The 16103-nt window shown below is 34.5% G+C and overlaps 1 pseudogene; it reads left to right on the top strand.

Annotated features, from left to right (window-relative positions):
• Window positions 1–13572: 13572 nt before the first annotated feature.
• LOC121476901 lies at window positions 13573–14667 on the top strand (annotated as a pseudogene).
• The last annotated feature ends 1436 nt before the right edge of the window (window positions 14668–16103 follow it).

Consider the following 16103-nt stretch of genomic DNA (forward strand, 5'->3'; position numbering starts at 1 on the left):
CCTCAATGTTGGGAAGACAAGTATAAGAAAAGTGATAGTGAACTGTTGGAGAATTTTAAACTGCATTTTTATTTACTATGTGCCCTATATGGAAACTGTCACTATTTTAAATATTTGTAGAAGTATTTATTCTTTATTAGTATTATGGAAATTTTACTGAAATACTCAAATTAATGTTCCAACAGAGTATATTTTCAAGGCATATAAAGGGGAAAATATCTTCTTTTTTAAATTCTTCTCTTAAATCTAGGATGTAAGGGAGGAGATTTTAAGGCACAATTGGGAATATACTTAAAATTCTATACATCATATATTTCTTCCCACAGGATTTAACTTCACACTGGAATAGCTTTATGGATGGATGACCTGTGAAATTACAGAGACCTATTCTTTGTGTTAGTTTAATGCTCTTGTCTTCACCACCTTGAAATTCCTTTTTTTTTTTTTACAATAGACTATGTATATTCATTTAGCACTGAACCCTGCAAATTATGTAATCTATCCTGACTCCATCAGTTCAGAGATGTTTTTCCTTACTCACTCATATATCTTGGCTCCAAAAATAGTAACTGGTTATAAGCACGTATTTGGTAAATATTTGTTAAATTAAACTATGTACTTCAAGCTCAGATAAAAGTCTCCAACTACATGACAATGTGCTAATCTACACTCTTACCATTTCTAGGTCTATTTTAATAACATGACTTTCTTTTCCTCAAAATAAAGAAGGGGTAGATGAGTGTATTATCTTCAAAACAATTGATCCTTCCTTGTATATTAAAATCTAGAAATGAAAAATATCCTGTTTTGAGTTATAGAATTAAAAAATACAGTCTTCTTATTTAGAGAAGAGAATTCTTTTAATTTAGTTCAACAATGCAATAAAGCTTTAGAAACATTATCTCATTCTGTCTTCTTACATGATTTATGTTTTAATTGGTGGCTGTGTACTTGCGTTTTCCAGTATCACACATCAGATTTAATCTTTATTCTCTCTCTCTCTCTTTTTTTTAAAGACTTTATTTATTTATTCATGAGACACAGAGAGAGAGAGAGAGAGAGAGAGAGAGAGAGGCAGAGACACAGGCAGAGGGAGAAGCAGGCTCCACGCAGGGAGCCTGATGTGAGACTCGATCCTGGTTGTCCAGGATCACACCCTGGGCTGAAGGCAGCGCTAAACCGATGAGCCACTCGGGCTGCCTCTTTATTCTCTTTTTAACTCTCTTTGACAGTTTCCTCATACTCAAGAACTTGGCTAGCTATTTTTAATTCTGTCAATAATTTGTAACCTCCCCAATGAACTCTAGGCACATACATAAATATTCTACTAAAGTACTTGTTAGATGTTTCATAGACACCCAGATCTCAGAAATCCAAGCTTTATTTATTATCCCTTGTACTGTCTGACCCTATTAAACATACATATAGCCCCACAGAATTTTGTTTGCTGGATTATATAAACATCTATCAATCAATTGGTGGCAATTTGATATCACACAGTCTTGTTACTTTCCCAAAACAAAATTTTGAAATTGAAAATTGAAATTTTCAACTGAAAAAATTAAAGTAGAAAATATTTCAGATTCATAATTGTACCCAGAATGATTCTTAAGCTTAAATATTTACTGTTGCAGAATCTCCAAATACTATAATATTTGGTTTGAAGTATCAAGGATGATTAAATCTAGAGTCTTTTATCTTTGTTTTTGCTTATTATTTGTCTGATTAATAAATAATACTTATCTTTGGACAGACTATATAACTCTAAAGAATAAGGCATAAAATCTCATGTAAAGGATAACCTTGCATGTTTCTTTGACCAAGAGGAAAAAACAGAGAACAGATCTACCTTTCCACATGAAACAACTAACTTCATATGAATAATTGAGTATGAATTATCCATTCATACTCAAATACAACTGGTTTCAAATCCCCAACTAAAAGACAAAGACTATCATATGAATAAAAACGCAAGACTTTATTATGTGCTGTTTACAAAAACAAGGAAACAAACAAGAAAAATCCCAAAATATTTAAATATAAAGATACTGATAGGTTATAATTTAAACTATGGAAAAAGATAAATCATACTCTTATCAAAAGCAAGTTGGAGTATCTATATTCTTTTTTTTAGTATCTATATATTTTTATTAAAAGTAAATTGGAGGGTGCCTGGGGGGCTTCATCAGTTAAGCATCTGCCTTTGGGTCATGTCATGATCCCAGGGTCTTGGGATCAAGCCCCGTATCTGCTCTAAGCAGAGAGCCTGCTTCTCCCTCCCTCTCTCTTCCCCTCTCACGCTCAATCACTATCTCTTTCTTTCTCTCTATCAAATAAATAAATAAATAGCAGATCTTAGGAAAAAAAAGAAAATTGGAGAGGCTCAGACAATGAAAATCTGGAAATTGAAATAAAAGATACTATTTACAATAGTATAACAATGTGGAACACTTAGGAATATATTTAACAAATATGTAAGTATATATTTGACCAAAGGCATAACTTTTACATTGACTACTACAAAACAAATGTTGCTGATAGAAGTGAAAGACCTAAATAAATGAAGAGATATACTATGTTAATGGCTCAGAAGACTCAATATAATTAAAATGCTAATTCTTTCAAAATTGACCCATATATTCAAGTCAACCCAGTTAAAATACAAGCAGGCTTATTTATAATGTTAAAAAGCTAACATGTATATAGAAGAGCCATGTATCTGAAATAGTTAAAGCAATGCTAAAAAGATTAATAAAATTTTAGAACTTAAAGTATCTTCACCTCAACACTTCTTATATAGCTACAGTTATAAAGTTTTTATGATATTGCACTAAAAATAGACACATAAATTAGTCGAACACAATAGTCCCACATGTATATCAGCAATTGGTTTTTGATAAATATGCCAAGGTGATTCAATTTGAAAATGATAAATTGGTCAACAAATGGTACTGGAACATTGGATAGCCTTATGCATGCAATACCAAAAAAAAAAAAAAAAAAAACCTAACAACTTGGTTCTTACATTATATCATATTCAAAATTTAATTAGACTTTTTATGTTTTTTTTTTTAATTTTTTTTTTAATTTTTATTTATTTATGATAGTCACAGAGAGAGAGAGAGGCAGAGACACAGGCAGAGGGAGAAGCAGGCTCCATGCACCGAGAGCCCGATGTGGGATTCGATCTGGGTCTCCAGGATCGCGCCCTGGGCCAAAGGCAGGCGCCAAACCGCTGTGCCACCCAGGGATCCCGACTTTTTATGTTATATCCATATCTGTATTTATGTCTTACTTGCTTTGCTTTCAAGTGTATCATGGCAAATGTTTAGGGATTTTTGATAATAATGTGGTAGGATTTAGGGAAAAAAGAAAAGAAAACAAACAAAAAACCTTTTGAGTATGCCCTAGCATAAATAAAATTTAATTCAGAAAAAATAAACATAAATGTATCATCAATATAAATGTAAGAATAAAAAATATCTAAGCAAAAATTAGGAAAAAGTGATGATTTTAGCTTTGGTAAATAATTTTAAAATATGATTTAAAATGTGAACAATAACAGAAAAAAATCAATGAATTGAATTTCATCAAAAAATGAGAAGGTAAGAGACAGACTGTGTCCCTTTTGCAAAACACATTTGAAACAAAAAGATCGTATGTAGAATATGTAAGGAATTATTGTAACTTAATCATTAGAAAGCAAACAACCAATTTTATTAAATGAACAAAAGCCTTGAATCACAAAGGAAAATATATTGATTGCAAATAATCAGTTACATGCAAAGGTGTCACCATGATTAGTCAAAAAAGAATTGTAAATTAAAACCATGATGAGATTCCACTACACACATATTTGAATGACTAAACTTAAAATGATTGATCATACCAAGTATAGGCAAAACAGGCATATTAGCATTTCCATGCACTGCTGGTGGGAATTCAAACTGATAAGATTGCTTCAGAAACATCCTGGCATTCCATACCCTGGTATTTACCCAAGATAAATAAAAGCATATGCCCACACAAAAAGTTGTGCAAAAATGTTCATACAGGTTTGTATGTATAATGCAAATACTGGAAGTAGCCCAAAAAATCCATTAATAGATGAATGGATAAGCAAATTTTGGAGTGTTAATACTAGTGGATGCTACTCAGCAATTAAAGGAATGAAATATTGAACATATGCAACAATATGAATGTATCTCAGAAGAAGTATTCCGAGTGAAAGGAGAGACAATAGAGTCAGTTCTTTATTATTCCATTTATATACGCTTCTAGAAATAAAGATTTGTTTTTTAACAAAAGAAGGTATAACAGTGGCTGCCTAGGGATGGGGGAGTGCTTGAGAAGAAAGCAATTTAGAAAAATTATAAACAGGCATGAGGAAAGATTTGGAGTGTATGTCTATGTCCATTGTCTTGATTTGTTGTGTTTTCATGGGTGAATCTAATGTCAAAATTTATGAATTAGTTCACTTTTAACTATGTGTAGTTTAATCACATGTTAATTATTCAACAAAGGATTTGAAAATGTCAGTAGCTATTTGAGGCTAGATTATTAAGCTTGGGAGAAAGCTCTCAAAGAATACTTCTATCATACACTATTCATACAGACATGTGAGATCTCACTAACTTCATATATGAGAATGGGATGCTTTAAAATGGGAATTTGCTTTTATTTATTTTTAAATAGCATTTTAAATGGTTTATTTGGAACCTAACTCACCTGCATTTTTCCAAGAATTTTTCCCACCCTGAGATGTGACCCCTGAGAACCGTGACCCTTAATCATTAGCCGTACCTGAAGGTAAGAGGGTTAGGCACCTGATCCAAATGGTGCCAAAAAGAAGCTTTGTCTTCTAAAATTGTATTTGGGATTGCGAAACATTTGTGCTTCTCTCTGAATGCTAGATTTGCAAGGCTCCCATATACAGCTATGCACACAGAGAATTGGAGAAAGCTAGCTTGAAGAGAAACAGAAGGGAGGATATGCTCAGAGAGGACCTGCAATAGGATGTCATTCAGCATTGTAAAGAGGACCAAGTCACATCTGCCTTAGGATGTAATTGCTTTCTAGTTCCTACTCCAGTCTCAGAAGTTTGGACTATATCTCAGTGAACTACTATAACTTATTTCGATATTTTAATAACATATGTCACTTTTCCTCCTTCCCCCTCTTTTTCATTCTTCCTCCTTCTTTCCCTCTATCCTTCTTCTGTTCTACCTTCTGCTCATTTTCTCTCTACTTTTCTTCCTCTAAGTAATATGTAATAGAATTTCTATTATTTGGAGACAAAAGATTCCAAAAAGAGACTTAAAAATTTCATGGGGTTCATACCTTTAATTTTGAAAGTCAATTCCTTTTATTTATATGACAAGTAGTAATTACATCTATATGTGTATATGTACATGTATATACATATTTCATGAAATGCATAATTTCAAGTTTTAGCCATTCTCTGTCTCAATGTCAAATATTGAAATAGGAAATTGCACCATGGATTCAGAACACTGAGACAATCACTAAATAAAACCTCGTAAAAATGACCTGGGAAAGAGAGTTTTTAAAAACACCCATCACACTGAAATATATGCATTTTGTTCTTTCTCACTAGGTTGTGATGGAAGGAAGGGAGCAATTTGTTTTAAGAAAACTGAAGAGGTGATTTATGTCCATTCTAGACCAGTGTGGTGAATTCGGTCCTCAATATTCATAAACCAGGCTGTGGTCAGTAGCACAACCTGCTTGACAAACTTTGAGGAAGCTGAAGAGGCCAATGTTCGACACTTTTTGTTGCAGAGAACTGATTTAGTCTTTGCTGTTCTTAGCAGGTGTTGACACTATCATTTTTATTAGGAATTTGATGAAAACATATTGGATGACCTTTCATACATGCTGATGTATGGCCTTTTTCCAAGCCTTTTTCCCTTTCTCCCCAAACAGGATTTGAGGAACTATAAGCTACCGCCCAATTTCAGCTTTCTCTTTTATGGATCTGTCCCTGAGGCTACATGACAGTTTTGCTGAAATTGAGCCAATGCATCTCAGATGATCACACACAGGGTGGTCTGTCTGCTGCTTTCACTTTCCAAACATCCGTGACTATGTGAAATTGTTTTGTGTTGTGCTAAGAGTACCTTCTGCCCAAATGCCTGTGGCTTCCCTATCTCACCTTATCCTTCAACAGCTGTTTGGGATTCTCTCCTACTGTCATTGCCACTTTTACCGTGAGAAAAATCCCCACAATTGAAGATTCTTTCTTCTAATCCTGCTTGCTGAGTGATTCAGCTGAAGGGCATGAGCCTCATCATTTTTTTCATCTTTCTATTCCTTGTATCTTGCAAAAACGTGACGTTTGGTACAAAAAGAAGTACAAAATAATGCTTGATATATTTTAATGAATTCTTGATTTGGGGTATAGAGCAGGAGGAATAATTTTTTTTTCCCAACTTCTTTTCTATCTCTCAGAATTTCCTGGTGAAGAACAAGGATGATTTAGGATTCATTGAGATTTAAAAGGCCAATTCTATCTATGTATGTTTCATGATTACCTGGTTCATGTCTGAGCAAGTTGGTAGACTATAAACATGAATGAACTAGAATGTACTAAAAAAACAAAACAAAACAAAACAAAAAAACCCGCATACTAATTCTTTGAGACAACGTGATCAACTTAACAAAGATTTGGAAGTTAGAAGACCCAAATTTCAAATCAGACTCTGACAACAATCAGTTTTGTCTTGGGGATCTCTGGGTGGCTCAACAGTTTGGCCCCTGCCTTGGGCCCAGAGCGTGATCCTGGAGTCCCCGAATCGAGTCCCACATCAGGCTCCCTGCATGGAGCTTGCTTCTTCCTCTGCCTGTGTCTCTGCCTCTCTCTCTCTCTGTGTCTCTCATGAATAAATAAATAAAATATTTTTAAGAAATCATTTTTGTCTTGATGTACCCTTTTAACATAATTTTGGTATACCCTGTACAATTTAGAATCTTGCCACAAAAACTCCAAATAAAATTTTCTGGGTCCACTCGTCCTCTTGAATAGTTTCACTTATTCTAACACACACACACACACACACACACACACACACACATATATTTTCATAAAGAATGCTTATATAGTCTCCATTTAGCACCTTTGAAAAAACATGCTTCCTGGCATTAGAATGATAGAAAAATTTGCGAAGAACAGATATTAATATGTCCATCCTGAAATAGTCTAATATGTATGTTAATATGCACTAGATTATTAGAATTAATAAAAGCAGCATTATAATGTAAGGAAAGAACATTAAATATGCAGCAAGAATATGAAAGAAACTGACTTCAGAATTTTGGACGTGCTGCCTAAAGAGAATGCTATGAAGTTTCCCTGGGGTAGTGAGGTGTTTGTTAGTTTTGAAGAATGAGTTAGAACTGGCCAGGAAGGTGGACAGCATGCTAAGGACATGTATCATCATATACAAAGATTATCTGTGGCTAGATGAAGCAACTTAAAGGTAGTCTGGAGCTCTGGAGCTCCGAAAAAGGAGAGTATGAAGTGCGATGAGGTTGAAAATACAAGGGGAAGCCAAACCTTGCTAGAGTTGAGATCTTCTCACAAGCAATGGAAAGGATTGAAGAATTTTTAGCAAGAAAAGGACTTGATCAGGTTATGTTAATATTAGAGAATACACTGGAAAAGAATAAGAAAAAATGTAAAGAGATTACTTGGGAGACGATATAAGCTAGCCACGTGAGAAGTGCCTATAGCTTTATACAAGAGCAAGGATGTATACCTTCGTACAGTGGGGGGAGATTTCCTTACTCTTTCCTCAGTTACCTATTAAATATTATCTAATGAATGGGTTCTAACTAATGGCTTTGAGCAGAAGGGATATGAGCCACTTCTGTTAGTAGCTGATCGAAAAAAAATCCAACATGTACCCTCTATGCCCTCACCCTTTTACCAGCATGATACAGATGCAGTAAGGTCATAGGGAAACACAAAGCCATATGACAGAAGGAGACTGCATGAAAGGGAGTCAAGCACAAGCAAGTGTATCACATCTTGGAATATTTTCTGAATGAAATACCTTTTTTAAGTTGATTTGAGCAATTACACATTAGGCAGGTATTTGTTACAGTCATCTAGGAACTCACAGTAATATAGATATTTAGTGAATATTATAGAATAGGCAGGACTCAGAAATTGCTCAGTTGGACTTGGCAGGATTCAGTTATGTGTGCTGAGAGATTATGGTGAGGGCTCTGGAGTCAGATAACTTAGGCTCATAGCTCATCTCAGCAACTCTCTAATTATGTGACTTTGAGCAAGTTACAAAATCTCTCTATAAATCACTTTAAATCTTTAAGTTCTGATTACAATTAATAACCCTGGTTATGGAGTGGTGAAAAAGAATACATGAAAGTATATAAATAAATTATTAGGAACATCATCAAGTATATAGAAAGTATACTACACAAGAAGCTAGTATCATTTATATCAATATAGTAATGTTTTATTAATACAACATTGATATATTGGACAGTATTATCAGCATTATTAGAGAGGAATCTGATTAAGAGAAAGGTCACAGGGATATTCTTGGGAGTCTTAAGTTGGATCTGCTTTTAGGTAATCAAGCAGAGATGTCAATAGGCAGATGGAACATATGGGTTTGGCACTCAAAGGAAAGGTATAGAACAGAGTATAAGCTTGGAAGTATTTTGTAAGCATTTGATCAGGTGTATGGATTTGTATAGGTATAAAGAAGAGAAAAATTAGAGAATAAAGTCTTACGCTGATCTTGAGGAATTAGAGCATTTCATGGAAGGACTAAGAAGGATTACTTTGCAAGGGACCTGAGGCAACAGGCCACAAAGCTAGACAGAGCTATTGTCACAGAGGCCAAGGAAAGAGTTGTATTAAAGAGAAAGGAAATTCTCAAAGATATTAAATTTTGCTCAGGGGTCAAATAAGGTTAATTACTTGATATTGGTTTACAGACTTGATTTGAACCTCAGTTTTTAGGTTTAAATAATTACTTTCTGATTTTTCCCATTAAAAAACTGACAAATTATTTACTTGTATTTTATTTTTTTCCAGATACATAGTCTTATGATTGTTAGTTTTTAATTTATCCTTTCTTATCTACACCTAGTATTTTACATTTGGTCATGAAATATGATATTGTTTCATTTGGACTTTACTTGAGGCTCCTTTGGGGTGCCATTATGATCTGATATTTGCTTAATTTTGTCAAGTTTTAGGGGATCCCTAGATGGTTCAGTGGTTTAGTACCTGCTTTCCTCCCAGGGCGTGATCCTGGGGTCCCGGGATCAAGTCCTGCATTAGGCTCCCTGCATGGAGCTGGCTTCTCCCTCTGCCTGTGTCTCTGTCTGTCTGTCTCTCTCTCCCTCTCTGTCTCTCATGAATAAGTAAATAAAGTCTTAAAAAAAAGAAAATTAAAAAAAAGCGTCAAGTTTCAAGTGTGCACAATAAGAATAAATATATTTATATTGGTGGTGGAAATATGCAGCTATTAATCCTAGCTAATTATTATTTATTCAGATCTTCAATAATTTTGCTTATATTTTGTTTGCCAAATCTATCAATTTTTGAGAAACAGATGCTAAAACTTCCAACTACATTTGACGAATTATATTGCTCTTTTTAATATATACTCATGGTCATTGTATTTTATTGAGCAGATCTTTCTTTTACCAGTATTTAAAATCCCACTTTTCCCTGATTATTTTTGTTTTTTTTCTCTCATAGTAATTTGTTATCCCAGGTAAAATCCAGCTTGGGTGAGAGGTTGAGGCAGTGACTCAGTTCCAACAGCTTCTCTCACAAGCTCAGATCCACCATCATCAGATGGCCATTTATTTCCTTCCCACTAGGGGATTCTGCTTAGCAGGGAGCTCTCTGGACTTCTGAATTGATATGTTCTTTGGTTGTACTGTTCCATGGTGATGGGCTCACGAAGGAGTGTCAAGGGCAGGCTCAGTGACTTCCTTTTCGTTATAAGATCCTCATTAAATCATATTAGTGTTCCCCCATTGAATCCATCCCTCTGACAGCTGGAATTCTATTGCTTGGCGTCTCAGTGGTGAAAGAGTGGAGCAGGAGGAACTTGGGGTATTGTGAGGGTCCAAAATTTGCACAACAAACAGGCTCCCCTCATAGGTTCTCTCAGAGACAATGGTCCCTCCAACTGCTCTGGCCTGCCATTTTCTGACACTTCGATTTCCCTAGTTTGTTGTTTTTTTTTTCCAAAAATTTTATATGAGTATCTCAACTTTGTCAGTCCTCCACCTACAGCATCTCTAGGGTTACACTGGAAAGAAGGAGTCAGCAACCCACATTAATTTGCCATCTGATTAAAAACCAAAAGTCAATTTTGATATACTGTAGAAATCTAATTCTTCAAACTGACAAATTGATATTTAAATCAGGCTATTGTAATAATCCTCAAGCAGACTGCATTGCAGGTGTCTAAAAATCTTATAAATAACCTCTTCTAACAAGCAGTATGCTGTATATCATCCAAAATGAGAAAGTAAGGATACATGCTTTAAAAAGTGCACATTTAAACTTTTATTCAGGTGAAATATACATAAATATGAGGCTTGGATTCAGATGTTGTCATAGGTTGCTCTTAGGCTTCAGAATACAGGACTTCACAGTTATTATTTCTGATTCATTCAACCTTATTACTCAAAAAAACAAGCAAACAAAAAAGTAAAACAAGAACAAAAGATAGCGAAGAACCTAGACATTTATGGAACTACAAAGATTATTTTCTGACCAGCCCAGTTTTAAAGAGATGTATATAAGACAGCAGTTTGTGATGTCTAACCAAAGACAAATAAAGAGCATGGACTTTAAGAGCAGAATCAGAAAAATCTGAACCTAAAATGAGAGAGGAGTACAGTAAATGCTAACATCCTTTAAAAAGTCCTTTTTGTGAAGCATGTTATGGAGAAGGAGGAGGAGGAGATGAGGAGGGGAAGGAGGAGAAGGGAAAGGAGGAGGGGAAGAACTAGAAAGAGGGGGACTATTGTTGCGACAAATAATATCTCAAGTAAAGATGATATACAAAGAACAAAACAGTCAACTTCAAATGTGCTTTTATATTTTCTATTAAGAACACTGTTTTCAAACTGGAAGGATCATAATAAACATGAGCAAAGGGAATGAGATTCCCAAGTCTGTGATGAGATAGTTATATTAATTGAGAGCATTTCTCTGGCCCTATATGAATCTCAATTCAGAGCACATGCGCCCGCGCGTGCACGCACGCACACACACACACACACACACACAGACAATACTCAACTAAACTCTGTTTTATCTGATTGGGTAAATTATGTAGTCCTTGCAGACCAGTAAGATATTTCACAACAGGGAAGACTGATCAGATGGAGAAATCATGATTCCTCATCATTTGGGAGACCAGCAACATTAGCAGTAAGTTGGTTGGTGGGAAGAAGCAATAGGCCTGCCAAACACATTATCAGTAGAATTTCATTTTTAGGTCAATTTTTAAGTCCAACAACATTTCTTGGATGTCAGTCACAATTTCTATGTTTTTAGGGTTTCAAGTAGAAGTATCACTATCAATAAAGTCAATGACATTTAGCCTTTAGGAATAAAATTTTGTCCCTGACCTCAAATATCTCACAATCTGTGAAGGCAAACAAACAAAAATAAAATCAATGTTTACAATACAGGGAGATCCATAATATATGAATGAAATCTACATAAAATATTTCAAGGTCATCTTTTTTTTTTTTTTAATTTTTTTTTAATTTTTTATTTATTTATGATAGTCACAGAGAAAGAGAGAGAGGCAGAGACACAGGCGGAGGGAGAAGCAGGCTCCATGCACCGGGAGCCCGATGTGGGATCCGATCCCGGGTCTCCAGGATCGCGCCCCGGGCCAAAGGCAGGCGCCAAACCGCTGCGCCACCCAGGGATCCCTCAAGGTCATCTTTTAAATCTTCTGTATGTAGTGAGAAGACGCTAAATTATTTTAAGTACAGAAGTATTAGAAAGATAACTGGAGCTACCGTGAAAAGTTTAATTGAATTTTACTTTTAGTTTATCCTATAAGATAATGTTTTTTAAGCAGGTTTCCACAAAGGCTTTAGAGGACTTCAGCAAAACTTGGATTCACTTGTTCTTTTAAAATACGTAGTTAATTCTTGATTATTCTTGACTAGATTATAAATTAACTAGGATTAAGAACTAAGCTCATCCCATAGACAACTGAACTCTATCTTCTCATTACGTAAGTTTTTCCCTTGTATGGTATTAACTCCCAAATCAATATCTGTAAGTCCAGAGCTCTCCTAAAATCTGAATCCATACATACAATGTTAGCTGAATATTTCTACTTGGAACACTCATCGATCTCCAAAACCCAAGATTTTCCAAACTGAAGTTATTATCTTCTATAAAAACTAGTACCCTCCCATAAATTTCTTATTCTTAAAAAATGAATAGTACTGCTATCTACTCTGGCTAGAAACAAGAATTAGTTTGAGATCTGTCTCTTTTGTTCCCTACACATGACCAAGCACGACCTCTTACGAATTTTTATTAACTATAACTATTGTTTTAGGCACAGGGGATATTTTTAAATTCAATTTTTGTGTATCATAATATACTTTTAATGGACATCATTTTTGCATAATACAACCATTTTCTATAAATATTTCACTTTTAGAAAGGAAATGATTTTACTCCTTTCTGTTCAATCGAATGTCATTATAATACATGTGGCCTGTGTGCAAGTAAAAGTTTGAGAGCATCTGCTCTATCTGTGCGCACCACAGGAGGTAGAACTCAAATGAAAAAGTGAATTCATAGCATGCTGTGTCATCATATTATTAAGATAATTTTAGTGACTCGTACTCATTAATTTTTTAAAAATATTATTAAATAAAACTGTGCGTAAAAAAGTTATACTTAAATGATCATTATTATCACTTTATATAATGGGCGTTCTTCTTAGGTATCATTCACAAAGAAGTTTCTTTGCTTTAAAATGTAAAAAAAATCATTCTGAATTGCTTAAGTAACTTTTCAACAAACACATCAAAGTAATTATGACATTCTAGATGCTACTGAGGAAGTCCTGTTCTGTGCTACAATACTAAACTTGAAGGACATTGTGCTAAGTGAAATAAGCCAGTCACAAAACGACAAATACTACATGACTCCACTTATATGAGGTATCTAAAGTAGTCAAATTCTTAGAAACAGAAAGTAGAATGGTGGTTTCCAGAGGTGAGGGAGAGGGAGAAAGGGGAGTTGTTCTGTGGGTTTAGAACTTGCTTTGCAAGATGAAAAAGTTATAGAGATGTGTTGCACTACAAACTGCATATAGTTGTGCTACCACACTATACACTTAAAACTGGTTAGGATGATAAGTTTTGTATGATTTTTTTTACTACAACAAAATAAGAAAAATTAGAAAATAAAACATTAAAAATGAGGGGCTCCAGGGAGTGGCAGTTTGCCCCTCAGTGTATGTCCAGGTCAGAGGCCCCAGCCTGGGATCTGGTGGAGCACAAGGCAAGATGTGGAGGTGCCGCTTGGAAAGCCAGTCTGCTCAAACCAGAGAACCACATGATGCTATCAAATGTGGAGACGCATTGTGGAGGGCAATGCCACATCTTCACTGCTTATGTGCAGAAAACCACTAGACTGCGAGACAAAGCAAACTGAGCATGAAATAAGCATGTTTGCCTCTACAGAGACCTCAAATTTAAAGCAGGGCCTGAAAAGTTTGATGAGTTTGCCACACCTTAGGATTATCAATGAACAGAGATGGAAAGATCTGCAGCTGAAGTGGTTGAACCTTTGAAGGTTTATGGTGCCTTTGTAAAAATGAAAGCAGAAGACCTCAAAGTGACATTAATAGAAAGGAATAGAGAAGCTAAACAGTTAACTCAGGAAGAACACGTCAGCGAAACCCTGATGTTCAACATATCATTTCACAGGCAGAAACCAAATTGCAGAGAGTTTCTATGGATCCTACCTGAACAACTTGCCTTCTGGAGGAAATTTTTGACAATTTTGGAAAGCAGAAAATAAAAGATATGAAGATTGTATTTTCAGAATGTATCATTACCAAAATGTTATTTCTTGGCAAAGCATTAAAAGTCTACACTGCTGCCTACCAGAGAACATACAAAAGATTGATGAGGAGGATTTAGAGGTTTTCCAAAATTCTCTATATCCACCAGATTTTTTTTTCAGTTTAGATATTGTTAAAGGAAATTCAAAGTGGCCCCTTCAAAGATCACTGTCAGGGCGCCTGGGTGGCTCAGTCAGTAAGGGTCTGCCTTCAGTCCAAGTCATGATTCTAGGGTCCTGTGATAGAGTCCCACATGGGCTCCTTGCTCAGCCAGTGTCTGCTTCTCCCTCTCCCTCTACCCCTCCCCCCACTTGTCCTCTCTCTCTCACTCACTCTCTCTCTCAAATGAATAAATAAAATCTTTTTTTTAAGATTACCATCAGCTAACTGTGTATCTGGAACAGAACAGTTATCCACCTGTCAACTAAGAAAGGATTAACAAGCAGAAGATGAGGAGGAGGACAACGATTTAGACATTACAGAAGAGGAAAATCAATTTTCTTCCATAAACATCACATTTCAATTTTCATCTTAAATGATTTGGCATCCAGAATTACTAAACTGTAAAACTTTATACTGGCTTCATACATGTTAAATCTCAAAATGAAACCTTACTAGAAATGGAAATTAAAGGAAATTTATGCTGACCAGAAATGATGTTTATAAGAAATATAAACCAATAATTTCAACACCCAATCTAGCAATATGTGATTTTTGTGTAGTTTCCATTTTTTAAAAAAAGATTATGAGCTTCAAAAGTATCTCATATCAACACACCATACTTGGCTGAAGTTGCAATAAAAGAAGATGTCAGAAAACAAGAGATCTAAAAATTCCACTTGCTTCTTTTGCACTCATCACCAAAAAAGGAACTCTAGTAATTCTGATTAAATACAAATCCTATTCCATAAGGCCTTAATCAAAAAGACAGGTTTTTTTTTTCCTTTACATTTTTTTCACTTTTACTACAACTTGAAGTTTCATTATTTGATACGTAATATACTTTTCAACAAGACTGTAATTACTTTTGATTAAAGGTAACAGGAAACTAGGATATTAGTGTCTTAAAAGCACTATGAATAAATTTTACCCTCAAAAAGAAAGGCACATTCAGCCTGATTTGAGTTTTAAATTGAAAATGCTATCATACTAAAGCATTATTCACAATACTACAACTTTTGGAAAGCTATAATTTGGTGGAATTTGCCTAAGAAAACGTCATGGAAAACCATAAATCATTAAAAGTCTATAAAAATTTCACCAAACCACCATCTAACTAATGAAGCAGTATGTAGTTTTATCCCTGAAAATAGTCAATTTAATCAGAGATTTTCAGTATGTCCAATGCTTTTGTTTCTTCGGATAGGGATTGTACTCTTATTATTTCATGGATACCAGTTAACATATAAAAATTATGAAATTTACAAAATCATTTGGGTTAATCACAAAAAGCAATTTTCAGTGATGGAAAAATAAAGGCTTTCTAGAAAAAAGTAATAAAAGTGGCTTTTGAAGTTTTGATATAACTTTATGTGCTTGTTAAAGTTATTGAAGATAGATAACAAGGTCAAAAAATATATGTTTAAGGCTTGACTTAAATGTGTCCTCATCTTCAAAAAGTACAGAAAAATATCTATGCCATAATAAGCTGTGGGTTAGTTTAGAATTCATAGATAACAAGGTCAAAAAAATATATGTTTAAGATTTGACTTAAATGTGTCCTCATCTTCAAAAAGTACAGAAAAATATCTATGCCATAATAAGTTGTGGGTTAGTTTAGAATTCATAGTTATTCGCTCTTATTCATTCTTAAAGTGAGCAAGCTGATGCCAAAATAATGGACTCTTTCAGTTTGTGGAAAGCCACTTAGTTGCTTTGAAATTGTATGTTTAATATAAAGTTATCTTTAATACCAATATTGATTTGAGAATATTTGCTTGATTTATTGTTTCAAATAGTATTACGTGGTTT

The sequence above is a fragment of the Vulpes lagopus genome, chromosome 16 (assembly GCF_018345385.1).
Source record: "Vulpes lagopus strain Blue_001 chromosome 16, ASM1834538v1, whole genome shotgun sequence".
Taxonomy (NCBI): Eukaryota; Metazoa; Chordata; class Mammalia; order Carnivora; family Canidae; genus Vulpes; species Vulpes lagopus.